Here is a 17,194-nt window from a genome sequence, read left to right on the forward strand (position 1 = left end):
CTTTATTATCCCAATTAATCTTTTATAACTCAACCATTTTACTTGCTAGTTTCAGTTTCTCCTCTCCTCCCTCTCCTTTTTTTCCTGGTCGTTAATTCCCTTTATATTTGTCCCACTGTCAGTTTTTACCTGGTGTTGGCTTTGTGATTTTAGCATTCTGAGTTCAAGGCAGTTAGTTCTACCTTGCTCTTGCATGAGCCTCGATCCTGTAACAAAAAAAAAACACTCATCAGATCTCATGACACATGTCAACCGTAATTTTCAGTCCCTTATTTTACCTGTGTTTATCAATGCAGCCCATACATTGTTACCACCCTTAAAATGTTGCCGATGCTGGGTAATCCCAACTGGTTCAATGTTTGGTAATCGGGATAACTTTAAGCTCAAAAACATGTCACCAGCCACCATTTCCTAATCGTGCATCTCCATCTTTCCCAATCTAGGCACTTAACACATGAAGTCGCAAGCTGTGATAACTTAGAGTCCCTTTACTGCGACATAATCAAGTAAAACTAGAACTGTATCAAGGGAGGAGCAAAGCACCACTCCCTTTATTTGCATGCAACTTTAACACAGGGACTGAAAATTGTTTCTCGGCTTCCACTGGATGAAATTGGCTGCAAATTTTAGAAGTAAATCCTTTGTACGTCGAGGTAATATGTTCCAAATTTCAGCAACATCCATTTCCGCATTCTTGAGTTTTTAACGAAAACCCTTGTAAATCACGTTGGTGTCTGTCCGTCTGCCCAAAATATGTTAGCACTCATCTCAAAGGCTATACATTGAAACGAGCTGAAACTTGGGATTTACATCAGCCAATATAAATAATTATTAATGGCTTTTAAAACAAATTCCACCTATTAGTGCCAAAATTTTTCTTTTTTGCGATTTTTTGCTCATATTCAATGATCCACGCATCGTCCAGGCAGTATCATCATGCAATTCTGCTAGGTTTCCACCGGAGAGCAGCACTTTCTATCATTTATGGATATGCATTAGTACATCAATTAATAAGATCCCAAACCCACCACCCTAATCACAAATGTAGTGTGCAGCATGCACACGAGATTTTTTTAATGTGCCTTATTTTGTATTGTCTGGCATTTTCCACAATCCATGGAATATTGTTGTGGGGTAGAATTTCGGTGGTGAGCACGACCGCTAGATGGAGTAGTAGAGTTGCCTCCACCGAACACCCGGAATTTATAGATTGTCACCCCGGATAACTCCGGAGACGACGGGTCCCTTATCGGACCGAAGATCGCCAATAGGTCGACCACGTGGGATAGGGTCGATTGCCAATTTCAATTTACCTAAATACTCACGTCGTCAAAACTACCGGGGAAATTCACCCTCGGCAGGATCTGTGCGATCCGGGCCGTTACCGAGCCGGAGAGTACCAGAATCCTGCCGGGCCAATTGCACGATTTCGGCAGCAATGAGGTCTCATAGTTCCCGTTCGCAGCGTGGCAAACCAATGAAAGAAACACAGAAACGAGCTGATACATTTAACAAAAGGGATTTATTTATAATGAGGGAAAGGGGGAACACGTAAGAAGGCAGAGTTATCACGACGAAAGCAAGGCAAATAATGTACAAGGAGCACAGGCAGTTAACAGTTTCTACTTATAGACGGGGCCCAAGGACACACACACACGCACACACAAATACCCCAAAAGAAGATGGACCTCGAGGTCTTTCGTCGGTAGAGCCGGCCCGGGGTACCTGTCCCGCCAGGTGCGGTCACACCGACTCGAACCACCACGGTGGGACTCGAACCCACGACCTGAAGTCCACGACCACGACCGTCTGCAGAGCCCTCGTTGACAACCACTCACTGGCTTTGGATGCCAGGTTGGAAACGCCTGAACTGACAATGTCCTCTCCCACCAGGAATGTCTCACACACGATCCTCACTGCTTGGCAAAACGTCACGATCTCTCGAACTGGCGAACGCTCCTGCCACGAGCACACAGTCTCTCCAACGCTGGTCCAGACAACCACTCTTTCTCCTCAGGAGGGAGGGGCCTCTTCCTGGCCACTTGCCTCCTCATTCGTCGGACCCATCGCACGATTCCCTAGCCGTCCTCCATTGGACAGGCCCACGGTAGGCGGGGCAACTCCCACCCTTCTGGGTGGAGTCCCGATCAGAGGCATTTGTGGCTCCGCCCACCTCTGGCCACGTGCGTAATGGCAATCGTGTTGAGTCGGAAACGGGGCGGATGAGACGCCCGCTCCTTGCCGATTGGCTAAAGAGGGACGCCATGCCTATGTTAGATTCCGCCCACGCGCGCACTTGCTGGCGAGCGAAAAATTCCGTGAGCGGAGTGTTGTCGTGTGAAAGCGAAGATGGGCGTTGTAAGGGATGTAAAAAATCCTATCTATAAAATAACCCACAGCGCACGTAAACTTAATTCCCATTAGACAGGGGATGGATTCTAACTAGAAATACATACTTACCGATAAAACTGATCTATAGGGGCTCTGACTGCTGTGTGCAGCAAGCTTCCAAATTCGTAACACTACAACCTCCCCTTTTTACAGACTCGTCCCGAGTCGTCAAATTTGCGTGTGACCAGCATGTGTTGGTTCTCCCTGAGTACGACATTTTTTCATACATGTCCCAAAAATAAATAACCTAGTGCGCTGCATAACTAAACTAACAGACCCACACGGACAACCTCAATACATTGCCGGCGCTAAGAAAGACACAGGTGGGTTAAACTTATTTACAATTTTAACTAATGTTTACACTAACCATGGCCCAGGACCTGTCATCTGTGGGAAAAAGGCACAACAATGTTAACAGTTTGTGTGTGGGTGAGTGCACAGCAGCTGAAGGTCAGTCGTCCTCAGGGCCTGCTCAAAAGGTCCCCCTCGTGTGTTTCAGTGAACCTTCTTCTTTCTTATTCCTTTCATACCCCCAGCTGCTGGAGGCAACTCACCTTAACATGGCAGGCCATGCACCGTCCACAGGCCATTTGAAGTGGCCTTTATGAAAGAAGAAGTGGCCAGGTTGCTCAATGCAGTCTCTGGCTCATGGAAATGGATGGAGATGGACTGGATGCAAAAACAAAAATGGACACACGGGCTGCTCAATGCAGTCACCGTGTGCGGCTGCCTGCAGGGCAGTCTTTGCAAAACACTTGCTGGATGGTCCTGGCGCACATGGTGATGGTGATACAGGGGCAATGCAAACAAGGCTAGCAGGCATGGGGTTATGGCAAAGGCAGGCAAATCAGGCATGGCAAGGCAAGGCAATGCAGACCAGGCGATGTAGCACAACACAGGCCGGCATAGGAAGCTGGCCGGTCTCTAGTCTCGTTCAGTGAGGTTCTGGAGGGAGTGCGGTGGTGCCAGACGCTCTGAAGGCGGGCTCAGACCAAACCTACTATCTCCCCCCAACGTATCGCCTTTGCCTGTCTCTGTCCATAACCACTCCCTGAGTTTGCAACAAGAAAACAACAAAATGTAGCCCCCCCTTTTTTTTTTTTTTTTACAATTACTTGTTCCAAACCCTCCTATCGCCCTTGTCCGGCTAACCTATCCTGTCCATCTACTCCCAACCCCTAAGTTCCTTTTCTGGAGGGGACTAAGGAAGAGACTAGTGTCCTGTCCCGAGGCCCAACTATGCCTCAGAATAGCCTCCCACATAATTCAGCCATCTTACCAAGGTGGGTCCAGCAGCCGATGGAGAGCGAAGGGATGGATGGTGCGAAGGGTTACATTGTTTTCAAACCACCCTAGCATTTACTACACTTTAAACTATCCCCGGGACTTTTCAAAATGCGTCACTTTAAACTATTGGTTGCAAAAACCATGATTCACGTCGCCGTGTTGGTGTCCCGTTATAAATTTGGACCAAGCCCTCCAATTTTCACTCGTGCCCTTGCACAATTTCATGGCTGGGCAGCGTGGCTCACTTGGCCGGGATTACCCTCCTGCCAGACTCGAACTACGGCACCCCCAGGCCCTGAGGGAGTCTCTGAGCCAACCTACTCCCTATGAACGCAGGGGGTTGCTCTTCCTGGCATTGCCCCCCCTCTGATGCCCACGTGGCATTTTGGAGCTCTGGGTCCCTTTCCGAGGGTCACCCGTGCCCACTACACTATCCCGGTCCCTTGGACCCTTGGTCTACTCTGGCCAACTAGTCCCTTGCCCGGGGTGCCCTCTACTCAATACTCACCTTTCCACAGCCACGCTCCCAGCTGGTCCATGGACTCGTGCACCCCTCCAAATGGGGTTTGAGCCTCCTTCCACCACCAACAACAAAACGACCTCCTTTTGGTAAATTTGACTAACCCACTAACTAACATTACACTGACCTCGGGGTCACTTGGGTGGGATTCACTCCTCCCCCACTCATTCATTCGCACCATGCATTCCACATTCACTCCACTCAGACACTCGAGCCCGCTGACCCATACTCATTTATCACACATTTTCCATTTCTCAATTTACACAAACACTTCAACACTGCCATTCTGCAATGTTCCCCAAAATATCTCGTGCTCCATCGTCGTCCCTTATTCTAATGCACGTTCCATTTAATCTACGTAGCTAAGCTACGTCCCCACTACGCATTCCATGTCTGTCCATGTCTCCCGAAATCCATTTCCCATTCTAAATCTGACCTAAATTCCCACTAACTAGTCCACGGGCCCCATGGAGGACAGCTCATGCCCCCATGAGGCCAGTCTATCCAAGCTAAACCCATCCTGCTAAACTATTGCTCCTATGCCCAAGCACCGGGGCTGTGTACTTGGAGCGAGGCCCTTTTTTTTTTTTTTTTTTTTTGCACCGCCAAGGCAGCGGTCTGCGACTCACCCGCTCGTCCCTTCCGTCGGACGATACGTGCAGCCTTGTCGTCGCCCTGCGCATAACAATCAGCACTCGCTTCTGAGGGATTCCCCACGCGGGACAACGTGTGCCGTTTGCCCGTAACTCGTGCCGCGAGGTCCGTGCCGATGACGTCACTCGCACACCGAACCTGCGCGGCTTCCCGTGCAGGCCAGCCCGAGCGTATCGTCCCGGAAACCCGCTCTGCGAACAGAACACGCGGCATGCAGCACGTGGAGCTTCGCACACGCGCTCGCATGTGGACCCATCCATTCCAAATTCAAACACTCACCTGCATTTTCGCCGTCCACACGGCCAGCTCGTATCCGACGTGGAACGTTCTCGCGCCGGATCGCAATCGCGCAGATGCGCGCATGCAGACCATGCGCAAAACGCGCCATAGACCTCGCACGCGCAGTCGCGCGAACCCGTTCACATCACTCACCCGCTCAACTTCGTTCGGTCCGACCGGACTCACCTCATCGCAGTCCACTTCGAGGGAGCTTACCATCTCCCTCTGTCCCTGAGGGAGGCTAACCTGATGCTCACATTGGGTCACGAGACATTCCCCATGCTCAACCTCATTGTCCATCACTAACTCTACGTGTGTGTTTGTCAATTTCCTGTGGTTTCTCCTCTACTTGTTCCATCTCCCGTATCTCTACTGTTTCCTCCTTTGTCACTGTTAATTTCTCTGTCACCTCTTTTAATTTTTCCGTCGTCCCCTCGTGTCTCACCCTACACGGTTCCCCTTTAATTGTGGTGGCGTTGCTCGTCGTCCCGACCTCACCCGTCTCCATCGCGGCCCGGACACAATTTGCACGCCCTCTGGTCGGTTTGGTCGCTTCCCCACGTGGTGCTGCCATTCGCCAATCCATCGCCCACCTATGCTCTCTCTCCATGCCTGCATGTCTGCATCCATTTTGTCGTTCATCGCTCGTGCATCCTTCTTCATTTCGTCATTTGTTGTTTGTACGTCTTGCATCAATTGTCTCATAATTTCCATCATCTGGTTTGTGGGGGAAATTGCACGTAGGGGGGGGGGGAGGCGCTCATGCGCCACCCCAGCCACTCCCAAAATTACTTCTGGGTTTGGTTGTGGGGGAATGTCTTCCTGGACCATGGATTCTACTACACTTATCTCTAAATCTACCTGCTTCAGCCCATCTTGGTTCGCCATGTTGCGTTCCGGGAAGAATTTGAACCGCCTTTAATTTAGAGGGAACGGGGGAGTGGGGGGTGGGGGGTGGGTTGCTCTACACCCATGGTCCGAATCCCGTGAATTTCTCTACAGGAGGCGGAGGGGTTCGAAACCCGCTCCTGACACCAATTGTTGTGGGGCCGAGTTTTGGTGGCGAGCACGACCGCTAGATGGAGCAGTGTAGTCGGCTCCACCGAACACCCGGAATTTATAGATCGTCACCCCGGATCCCTTATCGGACCGAAGATCGCCAATTTCAGCACACTCTCAAATCCGGGACAATCACATCGGGGATTCGCGTTACCACAAGAAATCGACCACGTGGGATAGAGTCGATTGCCAATTTCAATTTACCTAAATACCCACGTCGTCCAAACTACCGGGGAAATCCACCCTCGGCAGGATCTGCGCGATCCGGGCCGTTGCAGAGCCGTACCCGGAGTGGAGGGTACCAGAATCCTGCCGGGCTGATTGCACGATTACGGCAGCAATGAGGCCTCCAAGTTCACGTTCGCAGCGCGGAAAACCAATGAGAGAAACACAGAGACGAGCTGGTGCATTCAACTAAAGGGATTCATTTATAATGGGGGGAAGGGGGAACACGTAAGAAGGCAGAGTTATCACCACTAAAGCAAGGCAAACTAGAGGGGGAGCACTCGGTGGAGTGCAAAACCTCCACCGCCAATACTGCTAGGTCACTCAAGTGAACCTGATATCCTATTCATTCAATTTGACGTCAACAGTGCTCACAGAGTTATAGTTTGCAACTTTCCCTTTTACATAATCAATTCAATCGTCATAACTCGATTCCTTGAGACAGAAATTGATTTTACGTGGGTATATCCACCTGAAGTTCCAAAATCAGCCGCAATTATAATTTTGGCATGTTTTTTTGTTGGAAATCACTTATAACATGTAGAAATGAAAAAAAATAAAAAATAAAAATATCGAAATTTTCTTGAAAAAAAAGTTGCAAAAATTTTTTTTTCTCACAATTTTTTTGGGGGGGGGTTGGAAATCATTTAAAACATGTAGAAATGCAAAAAAAAAAATTCAAATATTTTTTCAAAATGGCCGCCATAGCGGCCATATTGGATCTTGGACAAAGTCCCAAATCTAATGGTATGATCCTTGGACCATACCGAATCCCCCCACCAAGTTTTGTCGAAATCCGTCAAGGAGTTTTTCCGTATTACTGTTCACAAACAAACAAACACAAACAAAGGGGTGGAAACAGTAACCTCCGATCTTCGATGGCGGAAGTTAACAATGTACAAGGAACACGGGCACTTAACCGTTTCTACTTATAGACGGGGCCCAAGGGCGCACACACACAAATACCCCAAAAGAAGAGGGACCTCGAGGTCTTTCGTCGGTGGAGCCGGCCCGGGGTACCTGTACCGCCTCGTGCAGTCACACCGCCTCGAACCACCACGGTGGGACTCGAATCCACAACCCGAAGTCCACGACCACGACCGTTTGCAGAGCCCTTGTCGACAACCACTCACTGGCTTTGGATGCCAGGTTGGAAATGCCTGGACTGACAATGTCCTCTCTCACCAGGAACGTCTCACACACGATCCTCGCTGCTTGGCAAAACGTCACGATCTCTCGAAGTGGCGGACGCTGCTGACACGAGCACAACACCGTCTCTCCCACGCTGGTCCAGACAACCACTCTTTCTCCTCAGGAGGGAGGGGCTTCTTCTCCTGGCCACTCGCCTCCTCATTGGTCGGACCCATTGCGCGAATCCCTGGCCGTCCTCCATTGGACAGGCCCACGGTAGGCGGGGAAACTCCACCCTTTTGGGTGGAGACCCGATCAGAGGCGTTTGTGGCTCCGCCCACCTCCTCACATCTGGCCACGTGCGTAATGGTGATCGTGTTGAGTCGGAAACGGGGCGGGTGAGACGTCCGCTCCTTGCCGATTGGCTAAAGAGGGACGCCATGCCCATGTTAGACTCCGCCCACGCGCGCTTGCTGGCGAGCACGTGAAGAATGCCGCGAGCGGAGTGTTGGCGTGTGAAAGTGAAGATGGGCGTTGTTGTCGTTGTTGTAAGGGATGTAAAAAATCCTATCTATAAAACAACCCACAGCGCACGTACACTTAATTCCCATTAGACACAGGGGATGGATTCTAACGAGAAACACACACTTTCCGATATAACTGATCTTTAGGGGCTCTGACTGTTGTGTGCATTAAGCTTCCAAATTCGTAACAATGTCCCTTCTTTTCTATTGTTTGCCACATGGCACGTGCCTTCTAAAGGGGCTTTTCTATGCCCCTGGTATTTTTCTCAAGAAAAATGGTGGATATCAACAATCTTGTCCTTTACCATGAAAAAAAAAATGCCATTCGGCAATCATGAAGTCAAACATGTGACGTGTCCTCAAGATGATGTTTCACTCGATCATAGCACACACCATAATGTGTTGAAGACTGTAATTACCAAAAGGATGATGTTTGAAACGACAAAGTTCCGTTCCCTTTCCTTCCCTTCTCTTTCTCAGTCGGTCTGTAAAAGTGACACTCTAAAAGGTCGTTGGCCATGCATGTCTTCACCAGATACTGAACTAGAAAATGTTGGTGGACAACCATGCTGACAAGCAACTGAAAACATTTTATTCGGTCTAAAAATGGTAATGTCACACAAATTCCAGGTATTACTGCATATGGAATGAGTTTTGTGTTTTAATTTTCTTTTCCCAGCAAGTAATTCCCTTTTCTGCATCGGAGTGGCGACCCCTCCAGCATTGTACCCAATAGCCCAGGAGACTGCTTCAGCACCACCAACGCTCTGTACAGTGTGTGGTCCCAATGGATGGAATTCCCTGTTGAATAGAGCAAAACAAGTTGAATAGTTACTGCCAAAGGTTTTGAACACATTCATCTATCTATCTATCTATAATTCCAGCAATGTGTGTGTGTGTGTGTGTGTGTGTGTGTGTGTGTGTGTGTGTGTGTGTGTGTGTGTGTGTGTGTGTGTGTGTGTGTGTGTGTGTGTGTGTGTGTGTGTGTCTGTGACCGCTGTTTCTCGACAACCACTGGTCCGATCTAATTGAAACGTGCCAACTACATTGCTGGGGACCTGAGTATGTGCCTTTTCAAGGTTTGATATTAATCGGACAAGTGCTTCCCAAGTTATGGCCATTTATTTACCAACCAATGACAAGACACCTTGCTGCGTGGGCGTGGCCGATGGGGGAAGAGAACCTCAGCCAGGTTCCCCATTACAGGTTACAACATACGGACTTCCAGATAGTGATGACTTCGTGTATTCTAATAATTTCTCGATTACTTATGCGCATTTATAGATAAACACAATGCCCCAAGATATGATTGTTTTCATATTAGACGGTGCATAAATTTTGGTAACATCAGAATGAGCTGGAATGCTCCGAACCAGGAAGTAAATTTTTTTTTTGCACGTACGTTTTTTTCTCTCTCTCTCTCTCTCTCTCTCTCTCTCTCTCTCTCTCTCTCTCTCTCTCTCTCTCTCTCTCTCTCTCTCTCTCTCTTCTCTTCTCTCTCTCTCTCTCTCTCTCTCTCTCTCTCTCTCTCTCTCTCTCTCTCTCTCTCTCTTCTCTTCTCTTTGTGTTTTTCCTTGCGACGACATTGCGAAAAGGCAAAATACGTTGGCGCTAATTGAATAATTGGCCATTAAAACTAAATTGCGAATAATCGTAACTGCGATATGCGAACTTCCAGGCCACACACGTATGGGCACGCAAGAGCGAAGGAACAGCCTGTGTGTTTGTTTGTTGCTCGCGGTTTGAAAATTTTTTTTTTGTTTTTTTTTATGGGCACACACTAGTATAATGATAAATGACCCAAAAATGATCTGGCTCAATGACATGGAATGTGCATGTATCAGTTGCTTCACATTTACATTATGCTGTTATCAATTAACTGAAACTCTAACTTGGTTTATAGCTTATCTGGAATTTACATTCCAGATGAGGTATTGTCATCGCACATCGTCCGTCTGTCTCCTTTTTCGACTTCTCCAGCTGAGCTGATCCGGCTGAAATTTTGCAGCAACATTCCTCTCCTGACTGGTCACAGGAATTGCAAAGCTCGTTCCGGTCACATGACTTTAAGTAGTTCAAAATGGCCGACATAGTAAATTTCTTCAAAAATCTTCTTCTCCAGACCCACCGGGCAGAATGATACCAAATTTCGGTTCCAAGATTAGGCCAGGGCAGGGATGTTAAATTGCAAAGGGCAAGCTGATCACTTGACCGGAATTGTGTCAAAATGGTCGACAGTCAATTTTTGGGAAAATCGCATAAATTCCTTCAAAACATCGTCTTTTCCAGACCCACTGGTCAGGATGCTAGTAAATTTGGGTTACAACATTAGGATAGGGTTCTGATGTTAGATTGCGGAGGCCATGCTGATCACTGATCGGATGTGTGTCAAAATGGCCGACTTTGTCAATTTCTGTGAAAATCGCATAATTTCTTTCAAAATTCTTCTTCTCCAGATCCACCAATCAGAATCCTACCAAATCTGAGTCACAACATTATGACACAGTCCTAATGTTAAATTGCAGAGGTCATGCCGATCACATGACGGGAAGTGTGTCAAAATGGCAGACAGTGAAATTTTGGGAAAATCGCGTAAATTTCTTCAAAAATCTTCCTTTCCATACCCATCAGTCAGAATTCTACCAAATTTGGGTTACAACATTAGGCCAGGGCACAGATAAGCAACAGGTTCAGTGGTCCTATTTTTCTTTTTTAAGTTTGAGGTAACACGTTCAATCACAACATGAATCTACAATTTCTGCAACGTCCATATAATCATCTGACATTGTGTCTGGGATAGTATACGACCATGTCGCAGAGTGCATTGTGCAGGTACCTTCCCTCCCTTTACTCCTATCCTTGGCAGTGACACGTGATATAACAGGGGACATCATTTGATGCAACAACACAATATTAGCTTTTTTAGCTCCTCTGGCCATGCTTGTTTCTTCAAAGACACAGGAGTTAGCTTCTCATTCTCGAGAGATCATCCCTATTTCACAAATTGTGGGATGCTGGGTTTACAGACATGAGCATTATTCTCTGTTATTATCGCAAGGGCTGTTCATCGGACATGCTGAACGAATGCACACTCTGTTGGTGGGAGCAACTTCAGCAAGGTTGATTTGTTGTTGCTGCTGTTGTTTTGTATGCAGCCTATGGCTGCTGGTTGAATCATTTTCTGGAAGTGTGGTTGTGCCACAAATGCAGTGCCCCTGTTTCCAGTAGGCTGGTTCTCATTTTGCCAACCTCAGAAGAATGATAGGCTTAGTCAACCCACTTAGTGATATTTCAACGGCATGACAGGGGCTCAAACTCAAGACCCTAAGATCTTAAGCCAACCACCTTAATTGTTAAGCTATCACCAGGCTGATTTGTTGTTGAGAAACCTGTAAACCCCCAATTTATTTAGATCAGACCCTGTGAACTCATCATGCTTGTTTTTTAACAGTTGTATCACAAGTTCCCTTGCCTGGCTTGTAACTTCTGCAGTAGTCTGTACAGACTGTTCATCCTCTGCAAATTGCTCCAAAACATATATGTTGACCTTACTGATGGCCAAGTAACCTTTCATCCCCATGGAATGTGGTTAATTGGTTGTGTTCCATACACTCAGGCTGTGAATGAAGGGAAGTGATTGGCAGCCAGAAGGCCCCACTGATCAAAGCTGCAATATCATGGAGCCAGGTAGGTATCGGCTCCTCTTTCCACCCACAGTTCTGCTAAATCTTTCAGAAGAGTGCCAGCATAATACACAACTATGACAATGATGTCTGTGTCATTAGCATGGATCACAATTCGTTTCACACCTTCCTTCTGGATACTGCACACCAAATGCAAGATAACACCACTTGCAGCCTCCTGTTTTATTGACTCCATATCAGAAACAGGGATTACGTAACCCTATTTGAGCAGCACAGTTTTAGTAACTTCTTCAGTCACCACCCAAGTGCAGAAGAGTAAAACCCATAAATTGGGATGACGGCTCATCCACAATGTTGCAAAAGTTGTGACACAATAATAGCTTTTTCTTTCATTTGTGTGTCTACTTCTATCTTTAAAGATACATCTCTTGAAGGGTTGCTGGCTTTATCATGAATCGGTGTTGATGAGAAATTGAAGAGCGAGTGTGGGACAATTTTTTTCAGCGGCAGCAAAATATATCTCGGTTGATGGCTCCAAGTGATCTCTCCTTGCACCACTTTAAATTCTCTCAAAGCATTTCAGCTTCCCGATGCAGAAAACACAGTTTTTCTTCAAACATGCTCATCCTCTTCGAACTGCCTCTGTTATAATCACCCGTCGTCTCTTCTCGTCCTTTCTCCCTTCAAGTGGCTCCCTCCAATGCTGACTCCATGGCTGACTGTCCATCCATCATCTCTCAGCAGTCAGCAGTCCGCATGCAACAACAAACTCGCATATTAGTAAATGTGATATCATTCATTGAGTATTGAAAGTCTTCACATAAGATTCCATATGAGGCATGGTTTTGCAAAAGGTCAATAAATATCGGGTTTATATCTCGACCTGTCCGTCTTCAAAATACCAAATTGCCCTTTTTAGCTTGCCTGTTCGAAGAACAGAGCTATAGAGATACCTCCAGCGTGAGTGTGAGCGTCAGCTTCAGCGTGAGTGTGAAAATGTTAAAGTTTTTGGTGCAAGTTATTTAGAAGCTTGCCATTCATTTAATATGTGCACTAGGATGCTGATATATGGCATGGAGGTTCCTTTGGGGTATACTATTGATGTACTGAAGTTGAAATTAAAAAATAATTTTAAAATGTAAAAAAATGTTGACCTGTTTTGAACTCAACTTTTTTGTAGCACAACAACGTTAAAGTTTTTGGTGCAAGTTATTTTTTAGAAGATTGCCATTAATTTAATATGTGTACTAGGATGCTGACATTTTGCATGGAGGTTCCTTTGGGGAATACTATTGGTGTAGTGAAGTTGAAATTTAAAAAAAAAAATTTAAATGTTTAAAATTTTTGAACTGTTTTGAACTTAACATTTTTGTAGCACATCAACGTTTAAGTTGTTGGTGCAAGTTATTTAGAAGCTTGCCATTCATTTAATATGTGTACAAGTTGACTGATTACAAAATACAAATACATATATTGCTTTAAAATTATTTGGATCAGACTTCACTGCAATGCTTTATAAAAAATATTATTAGACCAGTCTTTTAAAAATGATAAATGTATAAACAGGCGAGCATTGGGTGGCTTTGACACCAACTCTCTGGTTATGAGATATAACCATGTTATGGATGTCCTTTAAACTCTTCGGTGGCATATATCCGAAGGAATTACTGCTGAATTAAAAGCTGACTGAGGAAATAAAACTTAAATCGACCTGTCGGTATGGGGCCATTAGATTGGAGAGAAAAACGAAAAAGTAATATTGTGTGACGTCATAATACAAAGTAATATTGTGTGACGTCATAATAAAAAGTAATATTGGGTGACGTCATAATCAAAAGTAATATTGTGTGACAGCATAATAAAAAGTAATATTGTGTGACGTCATAATAAAATGTAATATTGTGTGACGTCATAATAAGAAGTAATATTGTGTGATGTCATAATAAAAAGTAATATTGTGTGATGTCATAATGAAAAGTAATATTGTGTGACGCCATAATAAAAAGTAATATTGTGTGACGTCATAATGAAAAGTAATATTGTGTGACGCCATAATAAAAAGTAATATTGTGTGACGTCATAATAAAAAGTAATATAGTGTGATGTCATAATATAAAGTAATATTGTGCGACGTCATAATAAAAAGTAATATTGTGTGATGTCATAATAAAAAGTAATATAGTGTGACATCATAATAAAAAAGTAATATTGTGTGACGTCAAAATAAAAAGTAATATTGTGGACGTCATAATAAAAAGTAATATTGTGTGACGTCATAATAAAAAGTAATATTGTGTGACGTCATAATAAAAAGTAATATTGTGCGACGTCATAATAAAAAGTAATATTGTGCGACGTCATAATAAAAAGTAATATAGTGCAACGTCATAAGAAAAAAGTAATATTGTGTGACGTCATAATAAAAAGTAAAATTGTGTAACGTCATAATAAAAAGTAATATTGTGCGACATCATAATAAAAATGAATATTGTGTGACGTTATAATAAAAAGTAATATAGGGTGATATCATAATAAAAAAGTAATATCGTGTGACATCATAAAAAAGTAATATTGTGTGACATCATAATAAAAAGAAATACTGTGGACGTCATAATAAAAAGTAATATAGTGTGACGTCATAATAAAAAGTAATATTGCGTGACGTCATAATAAAAAGTAATATAGTGTGACGTCATAATAAAAAGTAATATTGTGTGATGTCACAATAAAAAGTAATATTGTGTAACGTCATAATAAAAAGTAATATTGCGTGACGTCATAATATAAAGTAATATAGTGCGACGTCATAATAAAAAAGTAATATTGTGTGACGTCAAATAAAAAGTAATATTGTGGACGTCATAATAAAAAGTAATATTGTTTGACGTCATAATAAAAAGTAATATTGTGTGACGTCATAATAAAAAGTAATATTGTGCGACGTCATAATAAAAAGTAATATTGTGTGACGTCATAATAAAAAGTAATATAGTGTGACGTCATAATAAAAAAGTAATATTGTGTGACGTCAAAATAAAAAGTAATATTGTGGACGTCATAATAAAAAGTAATATTGTGTGACGTCATAATAAAAAGTAATATTGTGCGACGTCATAATAAAAAGTAATATTGTGTGACGTCATAATAAAAAGTAATATTGTGTGACGTCATAATAAAAAGTAATATTGTGCGACGTCATAATAAAAAGTAATATTGTGCGACGTCATAATAAAAAGTAATATTGTGCGACGTCATAATAAAAAGTAATATAGTGCAACGTCATAAGAAAAAAGTAATATTGTGGACGTCATAATAAAAAGTAATATTGTGTGACGTCATAATAAAAAGTAATATTGTGTGACGTCATAATAAAAAGTAATATTGCGTGACGTCATAATATAAAGTAATATAGTGTGACGTCATAATAAAAAAGTAATATTGTGTGACATCATAATAAAAAGTAACATTGTGTGACATCATAATAAGAAGTAATCTTGTGACGTCATAATAAAAAGTAATATTGTGTGACGTCATAATAAAAAGTAATATTGTGTGACGTCATAATAAAAAGTAATATTGTGACGGCATAATAAAAAGTAATATTGAGTGACGTCATGATAAAAAGTAACATCGTGTGAGGTCATAACAAAAAGCAATATTGTGTGACGTCATAATAAAAAGTTATAGTGTGACGGCATAATAAAAAGTAATATAGTGTGACGTCATAATAAAAAGTAATATTGTGTGACGTCATAATAAAAAGTAATATAGTGTGACGTCATAATAAAAAAGTAATATTGTGTGACATCATAATAAAAAGTAACATTGTGTGACGTCATAATAAAAAGTAATATTGTGTGACGTCATAATAAGAAGTAATCTTGTGTGACGTCATAATAAAAAGTAATATTGTGTGACGTCATAATAAAAAGTAATATTGTGTGACGTCATAATAAAAAGTAATATTGTGACGGCATAATAAAAAGTAATATTGAGTGACGTCATGATAAAAAGTAACATCGTGTGACGTCATAACAAAAAGCAATATTGTGTGACGTCATAATAAAAAGTTATAGTGTGACGGCATAATAAAAAGTAATATAGTGTGACGTCATAATAAAAAGTAATATTGTGTGACGTCATAATAAAAAGTAATATAGTGTGATGTCATAATAAAAAGTAATATTGTGTGACGTCATAATAAAAAGTAATATTGCGTGACGTCATAATATAAAGTAATATAGTGTGACGTCATAATAAAAAAGTAATATTGTGTGACATCATAATAAAAAGTAACATTGTGTGACGTCATAATAAAAAGTAATATTGTGTGACGTCATAATAAGAAGTAATCTTGTGTGACGTCATAATAAAAAGTAATATTGTGTGACGTCATAATAAAAAGTAATATTGTGTGACGTCATAATAAAAAGTAATATTGTGACGGCATAATAAAAAGTAATATTGAGTGACGTCATGATAAAAAGTAACATCGTGTGACGTCATAACAAAAAGCAATATTGTGTGACGTCATAATAAAAAGTTATAGTGTGACGGCATAATAAAAAGTAATATAGTGTGACGTCATAATAAAAAGTAATATTGTGTGACGTCATAATAAAAAGTAATATAGTGTGACGTCATAATAAAAAGTAATATAGTGAGACGTCATAATAAAAAGTAATATTGTGTGACGTCAAAATAAAAAGTAATATTGTGGACGTCATAATAAAAAGTAATATAGTGTGACGTCATAATAAAAAGTAATATTGTGTGATGTCATAATAAAAAGTAATATTGTGTGATGTCATAATAAAAAGTAATATAGTGAGACGTCATAATAAAAAGTAATATTGTGTGACGTGATAATAAAAAGTAATATTGTGGACGTCATAATAAAAAGTAATATAGTGTGACGTCATAATAAAAAGTAATATTGTGTGACGTCATAATAAAAAGTAATATTGTGACGGAGTTGGCCTCATTGAAAACGTTACCTGCTGTCTGTAGACGGTATTTATATTCCCAACAGTCACATTGACGTTTTACAGCGCATGCCTTTTGAGTTTTACCGCTCTGGCCGTCTGGGGAGACAGAGCAAGTTATTGAAGAACATAACGAGTCGGTGGTGTCATGGTTGGAGAGCCCGCTCCGCCCGCTCCGAGTCTGGGAGGTCGATGGTTCGAACCCCGGCTGAGTCATAACCAGAGTCTTTAAACAATGGTATCTGCTGCTTGATTCTCAATATTTATTTTTTTAAAAATAGAGCATAAACAAACAACCATCGGTTGGTAATAATAGCGCAGCCTTTGATCGGCCTAATGGCCTCCTGAGTCGAAGTTCCTCATATTATTATTATTATTATTATTATTATTATTATTATTAAAACGTCAGACGCGGAACAACGAAGGAAAGGGAAAAAAACAAAGATGCTCACTCCTTCCGCACTCTCAACCAATGAGAACGCGCGTCGGCAAACG

At 42.6% G+C, this 17,194-nt stretch overlaps 1 long non-coding RNA gene across 1 annotated transcript; it reads right to left on the minus strand.

The window, feature by feature from the left end:
* Positions 1-9,601: 9,601 nt before the first annotated feature.
* Positions 9,602-17,145, minus strand: LOC147018133 (uncharacterized). Its single transcript, XR_015062291.1, has 2 exons — positions 16,712-17,145; positions 9,602-12,448 (listed from the first exon to the last, which is right to left on the minus strand). It is a non-coding gene; the product is annotated as an uncharacterized LOC147018133 (long non-coding RNA).
* Between the last annotated feature and the right edge of the window lie 49 nt (positions 17,146-17,194).

This window comes from Eptatretus burgeri, chromosome 10 (genome assembly GCF_056783735.1).
Source record: "Eptatretus burgeri isolate ZD-2024b chromosome 10, Ebu_testis_v1, whole genome shotgun sequence".
Taxonomy (NCBI): Eukaryota; Metazoa; Chordata; class Myxini; order Myxiniformes; family Myxinidae; genus Eptatretus; species Eptatretus burgeri.